At 44.6% G+C, this 8,799-nt stretch overlaps 1 long non-coding RNA gene across 1 annotated transcript; it reads left to right on the top strand.

Annotated features, from left to right (window-relative positions):
- The first annotated feature begins 764 nt into the window (after nucleotides 1–764).
- Nucleotides 765–1,920, top strand: LOC116583644. The gene is made up of 2 exons (XR_004282817.1): nucleotides 765–888; nucleotides 1,047–1,920. It is a non-coding gene; the product is annotated as an uncharacterized LOC116583644 (long non-coding RNA).
- Nucleotides 1,921–8,799: the final 6,879 nt, after the last annotated feature.

The raw sequence follows: 8,799 nt of genomic DNA, 5'->3' as shown, positions 1-8,799 counted from the left end.
GGATGGATGTTGGATGGATGGATGGATGGATGGATGGATGTTGGATGGATGGATGGATGGATGGATGAATGGATGGATGGATGGTTGGATGGATGGATGGATGGATGTTGGATGGATGGATGGATGGATGTTGGATGGATGGATGGATGGATGGATGGATGGATGGATGGTTGGATGGATGGATGGATGGATGTTGGATGGATGGATGGATGGATGTTGGATGGATGGATGGATGGATGGATGGATGGATGGATGGTTGGATGGATGGATGTTGGATGGATGTATGGATGGATGGATGGATGTTGGATGGATGGATGGATGGATGGATAATTGGATGGATAGATGGACAGATAGAAGGATATGCAGCATGTGGGGTTTCCATACAATGAAATGTTATTCATCCATAAAAAGGGGAGGGAATTCTGACACCTGCTTCAACATGAATCAACCTTGAGGACATGATGCTGAGTCAAAGAAGCCAGGCACAAAAGACCCTATATTATATAACCCCATTTATATGGAATATCCAGATTGGGCGAATGCATAGGGTCAGAAAGGAACATGGTGGATGCCAGAGGCTGGGGAAAGAGGATGAGGACTTAGTGTTTCATGGCGATAGGGTGTCAGTGATGCAGGTTTTTTTTTTTATTTTATTTATTTATTTGACAGAGAGAGATCACAAGTAGGCAGAGGCAGGCAGAGAGAGAGGAGGAAGCAGGCTCCCCATTGAGCAGAGAGCCCGATGTGGGGCTCAATCCCAGGACCCTGAGATCATGACCTGAACCAAAGGCAGAGACTTAACCCACTGAGCCACCCAGACGTCCCGTGGTGCAGGTTTTAAAGAGCTCTGCGCGTGGATGGTCGAGATGGATGGACAGCAAAGTGAAGGTACTTCATGCCATTCAACACTTCAAAATGAGTCCAGGTGTACATTTTTTATGTTTTGGATAAAATCTCATTTCAAATTAAATGTTTCATTTTATGTTTCAAAAAAATGGCACGTTTATGGTTTGTAGGTTTTACTATATTTCAAACCTGCATCGTAGGCATTCCCTTGCTCTGCTAACACTGGGAGCTGGCGTGATTTCTTCCACGTCCGTCAGGAACAGAAGCGACACAGCCATGAAGGACGGATGCGAATGACCAGTAACCGAAAAGAAGACACAGAGACATCCAAGTCTGTGCTGGCGGGCAGTTCCCAGACCCTGGCTTTGTTTCCCCTTGTGAGTGCCTACGGACTCGGACTCGGCATTCTGTGTGTGGTGACAATCCACCACCTATTGTCACCAACCATCAGATCTTTAGAAAAGAACATGCATGTGTGTGTGTGTGTGTGCATTCCTCCACAGGGTCAGCTGTGGTTAAAAGCATAATGTGCCTTTTATATGGCTCTTTCTCTGCATGGGGTGGCCACCCCAGGGGGTTTCAGAACAACAGAGCTCCTCTGAGTTAAGATTTAAGGAACCAGGTATAAGGAAGATTTGCTTTCCACGGCTATGGCTGCAAATTAGCACACGCTTAAAGCTTCAAGCATGTGTATTTAGTATCTTCCACTCCTGGGGGGTAGGAATCTGCTGGGGCTAAGATCCAGGTGTGGGCAAGGCTTGTTCTTCCTGGAGGCTCCAGGGGACAATCCATCCCCTGCCTTTCTTAGCCTCCAGAGACCACCCACCTTCCTCGGCTGGTGGCCCCTTTCTCCACCTACAAGGCCAGCAATGGGTGGTCCAGTTTTTCACAGATGACATCACCCTGACCTTCCTCCTCCCCCCCTCCTCCGCTTAGAAGGACCCTTGGGATCACATCCATCCTTCCTGCATCATCAGGGATCACCTCCATCTTAAGATCAACTCATTGCCAACCCTCATTCCCTTGCAAACTTAATTCCCTTTGGCCGCATAAGGTAACATATTCACGGGTCCTGAGGACTAGGGATTAGGACATGGGTGCCTTTTAAGACCCTGATTCTGCCCAGTAAGGGGCAGAGATGGGACCTACACCCAACCCTTTTGACGTTATCCATATCCTAACTCATTAATTTCCCACTGAGGCTTTGTGTAAACTCTCATGATTCCCATCAGGCCCATGAAAGAATAGAACAAGGCTTTCACAGAAAGCTGATTTTCTTAAGAAAACCCAGATCCGTGACCACAGTATCAAAGAGGAGAAAATACAATTTATCCTCTGTAACACAGATTCAGACAGAACGCCACTCCACTGAACATAAATCACGTGTACAGAGAAAATAAAACCCAGATGACTGCCTACCTCCAGGATGTTTGCTCACGCGGTGCCCAGCCAAGACGTGGCCCTCAGGCTGTGATCGTCACTCCTCAGAGCCCCGTGATTTGGTTTTTCTAGAGTGCGGGGATGGCCCAGTGTCTCCTGAAATGTAGGAAAAGGAGATCACCTCTTCTGCTCCCGACCAGAGCTTCACAGCAGACGTGATCTTCCATTTCATTTTGTGTTTGTTTGTTGGAAATATGAGAATTTAATTTTTTCCAGCTTTATTGACATATAATTGGCACACAGCATCGGGTAAGCTTAAGTAATTATGCAGTGTTGTATGTCAATTATGCAAAGACATACACATAGGGGGTGAATCATCAGACAGTGATGTCATGACCCATAACATTGTCCGCCATGTTCTCTGTCATGTTACAACATGACTTGATACACATACATGCTTGGAATAACCAGTGTGATCAGGTTATTAACACCTCCGCCCCTCACCCAATTACCATTTCTGTTTTGGGTTGGGGACATCTAAGTCTACTCTCTTAGCAAGTCTGAAACATATAACACCGTCTGATTCAAGATGGTGCAGGGCAGTCAACAGAGTGGCAGACCCTGCTCCCCGCTTGGCACCTGCCTGTCCGCCAACTCATGTGGTACGGCACCTTCTGGCATGGGACCCAAGGCACTGGAAGTTTTTAATCCAATCCCGTTACATAAGGAAAGGCTACAGAGGCTCTCTCTGGGGACAGGCTAAGTATCACTCCAACAAGTGAACGAACCCTTTAATGTTCTTGGATGACTTCCATGTTGGGAAGAAAAGTGCTTATGTCAAGCAGTTGTACAGACTTCAAGCCAAGATAGGAGAAAAGCAGAACAAAGACCTCAAAGGATCTAACAGAATTAAAAGTAAGATTCAAATACATGGAAATAATACAACAAAAGAAAAAAAAATTACCAGTGCCAGGATATCAGATCTAATAGAAATTCAGTTAAAACAATTAATTAAGCAAAAATTTCATATTAAATATGATTCTGACTACATAGATGTATGTTTTAATCTGATTCTAGTCTGTGTACATAATAAACCAAATTACAGGGCACCTGGGTGGCTCAGTCGTTAAGCATCTGCCTTCCACTCAGGTCATGATCTCAGGGTCCTGGGATCAAGCCCCACACTGGGAAGCCTGCCTCTCCCTCTCCCACCCCCCGGCTTGCGTTCCCTCTTTCGCTGTGTCTCTCTGTCAAATAAATAAATAAAATCTTTAAAAATAAAATAAAATGTGAAGTACTTATTAAAAAAATAAACCAAATTACACAAAATGGTTAAAAAAATGAAAGGCTAAACGTATAAAAATAACCAGCAAGGAGTCATCTAAATCCTGCTGATGAAGCACCATTAATTCAAGACACAATTAAGACAGAAAGCAATTCAACACCAAAAATAAAAGTAAACTTCAGCAAAGTGATGTAACACATTCACACTCGGATGCATGCCGCTTCCTAAATCAGAAATGTGTAAAACATGGCAGAATAGTAAAACGGAACACAGCGATGTGTATCAACACGCTCATTTTATTTTATATTATTGACCAATATTTTATAGGGTGAAAAAGCCACACACAGTCATTCAGTAAGACAGTTGATGTATAAACCACATGAAAGCACTATCTATCATCACGAGTCTGTATCAATGATTTTACATACAAATACATATTGTGTAAATAAGTTTTTGAGTGCATGTGATACATATATACATATCCCACATACACAAAGAGAAATAAATTTATAATCTTTGGCTATAGATATATTTAAATATAGATATAGATATTTTAAATTATTGGGATGCCTGGATGGCTCCGTCCGTTAAGGTCTGCCTTCAGCTCAGGTCTTGATCCCAGGGTCCTGCATCAGGTTCCCAGCTCTGTGTGGAGCCTGCTTCTCCCTCTGCTTGTGTACACTCTCTCTCTGACAAGTAAATAAAATCTTTAAAAAATAAAATAAAATGAATTATTTCTATATACATGTACAGGATCTAAGTAAATCATATGTACACTAATATTATACACACACACACATATGCTTTGGATATATATAAAAATTATTTATATATACAAACCACCTATCTATATCACCTGTACACAAATATCCACAGAGGTAAAAAGCCCAGAATAATATTTCCTTTTTTTTTATTTAATTTTTTCAGAGTTCCCAGATTCATTGTTTGTGCCCCACACCCAGTGCTCCATGCAATCTGTGCCCTAGACAATACCCACCACCGGGCTCACCTAATCCCCCCCTCCCACTCTCCAAAACCCTCAGATTGTTTTTCAGAGTCCACAGTCTCTCACTGTTCACCTCCCCCTCCGATTTCCCCCAACTCCCTTCTCCTCTCCATCTCCCCATGTCCTCCATGTTATTCCTTATGCTCCACAACGAAATGAAACCATATGATAATTGACTCTCTCTGCTTGACTTATTTCACTCAGCATCATCTCCTCCAGTCCCGTCCATGTTGCTACAAAAGTTGGGGATTCGTCCTTTCTGATGGAGTGTAATACTCCATTGCATATATGGACCACCAGAGTATTATTTCTGATCACACCTCGGTCATTATCCCTGATGCCAAGTCTATGGGACCTCAGACTGTCACTATCTTTGGACATGGAGTCTTTAAAGAAGTAATTAAAGTCACTAGGTTGGACCCTGATCCTGTAGGACTGGTGACCCTATAAGAGATGAAGACACAGTTACACACAGAGGGGTGACCAAGTGAGAACACAAGGAGAACATGGGTTCTACATGCCATGGAGAGAGGCCTCAGGAGGAACCAGCCTTAGCCCCGCCTGGATCTCAGACCTCCAGCCCCGCCTGGATCTCAGACTCCCAGCCTCCAGGACCAGAAAACACTAAATGTCTATTGATTCAACCATTTAGCTTATGGTGGTTTATTATGACGGCCCACGCCAACTAGTACCTCATGGTTTTACAAGGAAACCATTTCATAAGTTACAGCAATCGGTTTGCCTGCAGGGCCCCTATAGCAATTTGTGGAATATACCAGTAAATTTCCATTTGTGGCCAATATATATAAAAATGATACTTAAGTTTGAGAAATGGAATTCTGTGATATAAAGTTGAATGCATCACGAGTTACAGTATAATACCTTTGCACAAATATACCCCAACCCCTGCAAGCAATCCTAAGGGAAGGTCACATTTCTGTGATATGTATCTGAGTTGAAATGCATTTATATCCTTTGGCCCCAAAATGTCAATACAAATATTCACCGCTTTCAGTATTGCTAACCAAAAATCACACAGCAAAGTGAGTGGGTAATGGTGAAGATAAGCCAGCTTTGAGCTATAAGCCAAAGGTGAGAGGAACCACAATCACATTTATAACCGACTGTATACAATACCCATGACACACTGGTTACAAAGCCACCTTCCCCAGATTGTGGAGATTGCAGTGACTGACAAGTCTGAGGGCATGGCTAAAAGTCAGGAACATCACCTAGTACCGCTTTGCCACCCAAGTTGTAAGGAAACAGATGAATCAGAATCTTTAGTAAAACTCCTGGAATATGCTCATTTGGGTTTGGTATACTGTATTTTCATAACATATTAGTGGTAAACGGCCTTTATTCCTGAATGGGAACCAATGTCTGAGGCGCCGGCATTATTTACTTGTAGGAAATGGAGGTAGGGCTGCTCTACCAGCCCACGATTCAAGGATCAGCCTCTGAAAACCACTCACTGTTTTCCAATGTCCCAAACGTCCCTATGCCTCCCACCCCAACCCTTCTGAAAATTTAATATGATGCATATGCACTCACAGGGACAAAGTTTGCACGCAGTTTCCGAATGATTCATGAGACTTCTCAGTCCCTTTCATGGGCTCAAAATTGCAGAACGAAATCATGTGGGTTGTTTAATACATCTTGCTTGGGAGTGGGAGCTCTCCAGTTGGACCACTGAGATCCAACATGGTGGCAAGAGAAATACAAGAAACACACCATCATCCACAGCTACTTTGTAATCCAGCAAGAAAAAAAGGCAACCTTGTCCATGGAGGTGAAAAGTCCAGGGTAATACTTCCGCTCAGACCTCTGTCAGCATCACTGATGCCAAGGGACAGGGCAACCCCAGAAATGAGGTGGTTATGCCTCCCTGCAGAGCTAGCCTGACGCAGAACAGGGGTTTAATATGCAAGCAATGAGCTCTGCATGATGGTTTTTGACGATTTCTTTCTTCCTATTTTCTTCTTGCCAGTTCCATGCGTTATAAAACAAAATGTAAAATGTGGTCGATCATAATAAAGTCTCATGGGCCATATTTCAGCTCGCTTAACCCATATCCCATTAACTGTGCATCATGTGCCCTTCCTAACATGAAAAGTCCACTATGACATTTGTTAACACACCAGGCAGGAATAGATGCTGTTTTGATTCCTAATTGGACAAAGTGGGGTGATTCAGCATACCACACTGGGGAGAATCATGAACGGTAGGCATCATGATTTTGTGTACATGATTTTGTGTACAAGGGAAATGTTGATATCACGTTGTATCTCAACACAACACACTCTTCTCTCTTGGCAAGGCCATGTGCCTGCCAATAAAAAGGACATTGAGGATAGATGTGGCCTGAACAGAAAGGAGGGGCAGTCAATCTAGACCTTGAGACTCTCACCGAATGCAACACAAATCCAAACAGAAAACTAGGGAAACGTGAGACCAGGGTGATGAGGGAAGAATGGCGCTGACCTAAGAAACAAAGGGCTGATTCAGGGGACGAAATGGCAAGAGGAGAAGCCAGGAATCAAATGGAGGCTCTCCAGGTCAGAACTGATGCAAGAAACTAAAACAAACAAAGAAACAAGCGAAAAACAACATGGCGGGCGGGCTGGGGGTGCTCGCCGGCAGGGTACCTTCTTTCTCTCTGGGAGCCCTGGGTGGACAGGCTGATGCTTCCTGCATGTGAGGACACATATATGCAATGTTCAACATCTGGAAACATCACTCATACCCCTGCTAGTGAATGTACCTCCCTATCAGCCATCACTATGCACCGCCATTGGGGAAGTGATGGGGCATAAACCTGCCTTCAGGGAACTCACAAGAGATGAGTCACAGAGACACAGTAAAGAGAGACTTCTTCACATGGAATGCACCAATCACAGACCCATGAACAATCACGGGCAATCACCTGCTATCTATTCACTGGGCCACCCAGCCAATGGGCGGGGGGTGGGGGGGTTCTGCTCAAGAATTTAAGTCATGGAGGGGGAAGGCAGTACCTTTCTTCCACCTTTGTTGACTAGACAGTGAGCCAGAATGGTTTTCCAATGAGGAAGGCAGGAAGGGCAGATGAGACCCATTAGTTGGGAAGTGTGTAACACACAGACATAAACTACGGGGTGTGCACAAAGAGAGGATGAATTCCAGCTACTCTACTAGGAATATACATTTTTTCCAAGTTTTCATTTAAATGCTAGTTAGTTAAGATATGGTAACGTTGGTTTCAGGTGTAGAGCCTAGCAATTCATCACTTCCATGTGTAACACCGTGTTCACCACAAGAGCCTTTCTCAATACCCACCAACTACCTATTCATTTTCTTAAAATTACTCTCTTTCCAAAACCGCAGGAGTGACCAAGCGACCGAGCTAAAAACAGATCGTGGATTCCCCTCAAATCGAGATGTCGGCACACGTATGATTCCAGCAATAACACAGCGAATCTTCATATCCAGATGGTACCTGAGCATGAAGTCCCCAAATTTCTTGGCCGACTGTGCAATCAACTGGGAATCCAACCCATTTCTTCCCAAGCTTTGTAACCAAGTGCATGGCTAACAGCTGCCCAGAAGTGGAGGAAAGGATGGGGTGGGGTGGGTCAAGGGTCTTCGCTTTCTGTGTCCTGTCCAGCCCCACACAATATGCAACGTAAGCAAGAATTAGTTGTCACTGCCATTGGGGTCTTCATGCCTCTTTGTTTTTCCCAAGGTGACCCTATTTGAACTACAGAGGGCGGATGCCTCCTTTTCCTCCAAGAGGCTGAGTGGTATGCAATGTGGCCCATGCAGGAAGGGGCATGGAAATTCCAGCTGTGCCTCTGAACCCTACCACGTTCTTGGCACCGCATCCCACTGATGACGATGAAGCTTGCCTAACCATGTGGTTTAAAGTGATGTCCGTGTGTTGTCATCCTCTGATTCCTCTCTCCGGTCAGGCGGGGGACGGTGCTCAGGATGTGCGTACTGACAGTCATGTATGGTCTTCTGGAGACTCAGCACACCAGAGGCAACCCCCAAGGTTGGGAATGACCATCATGGCTGGTGTGTCACGTGATGCCCACATCAACAGTCAGCTCTAGTCATTTGCAAGATCGAGTCTGTGTCTTCGGCATGGTGTGCATGCAGGGATAATGGGTCCTTCAAGTCCTTCTGGCACAAATGGAGAGCACGGCTCAGAGACTTTTGTCAACCCACACAGGCGATGGGAAAAATGCAAAAACTCTGAGTGCACAATTCTGGCACCATAGTCCATGCACACCTCCTTGGG

The sequence above is a fragment of the Mustela erminea genome, chromosome X (assembly GCF_009829155.1).
Source record: "Mustela erminea isolate mMusErm1 chromosome X, mMusErm1.Pri, whole genome shotgun sequence".
Taxonomy (NCBI): Eukaryota; Metazoa; Chordata; class Mammalia; order Carnivora; family Mustelidae; genus Mustela; species Mustela erminea.
The sequence above is the reverse complement of the archived record's forward strand: the minus strand, read 5'-3'. Positions and strand labels throughout refer to the sequence as shown.